This window comes from Octodon degus, unplaced genomic scaffold (genome assembly GCF_000260255.1).
Source record: "Octodon degus isolate 3935 unplaced genomic scaffold, OctDeg1.0 scaffold00027, whole genome shotgun sequence".
Lineage (NCBI taxonomy): Eukaryota > Metazoa > Chordata > Mammalia > Rodentia > Octodontidae > Octodon > Octodon degus.
Genome location: NW_004524603.1, coordinates 582,579 through 583,221, shown reverse-complemented (window position 1 = coordinate 583,221; position 643 = coordinate 582,579). Strand labels below are relative to the sequence as shown.

General features: G+C 56.9%; 1 protein-coding gene across 2 annotated transcripts in view; it reads right to left on the bottom strand.

The window, feature by feature from the left end:
- Positions 1–643, bottom strand: part of Ptprn2 (protein tyrosine phosphatase, receptor type N2) — a 553,794-nt gene that overhangs the window by 513,054 nt on the left and 40,097 nt on the right. The gene's annotated exons all lie outside the window — the stretch shown is intronic.

Sequence of the window (643 nt, the reverse complement as noted above, 5' to 3'; positions counted from 1 at the left end):
TCCTTTCCTCCCTTCCCACTCCCTCTCTCCACATCCCCCTGCTTCCTGGCTGTCAAGCATTGAGCACCCTTCCTCTTGAAGAATTTCTACCATGCTGCCTCTGCCTTGGAGCCAGCAAACCATAGCTGGAACCACTGAAGCTGGGAAGCAAATAAGCCTCCTCTCTAAGCTGTGGATGTTGGGTACCTGGTCCTAGTGACAGAAAAGGGAGCAAGATGACCAGGAATCTGGCATTGGGTATCCAGGTTCTGATCACAGACTGCACCAAACCACTGCGTGATGCGGATGGATGACCCGGCCTTCCTAGACCTGAATTTCTCCACTGTAAAATGTGCGTGGACCTTAAAGTCAGCCCTACTCACACAGGTCTGTGGGTTCCTGGGCCAGAGTCAACCTATGCTGTCACACAGCAGTCTCACAGCACAACCCACCAGGCAACACATGCTCTGTGAAGTCACAGTGGAAGCCACCAAGCCTGCCAGCTCCCTGGGCTCACGGTCACACGCAGCTCCTAGGCACAGAGGCACCATGCAGTGTGCCCCTCCCTTGCTGCTGGAGCCGTGCTGCCACGCTAATGAGTGGGGCCCCCAGGCAAGCAGGGGGGCTTCCCTCCCTGCACCATGCTCCGGTGAGAGGGTCCTCC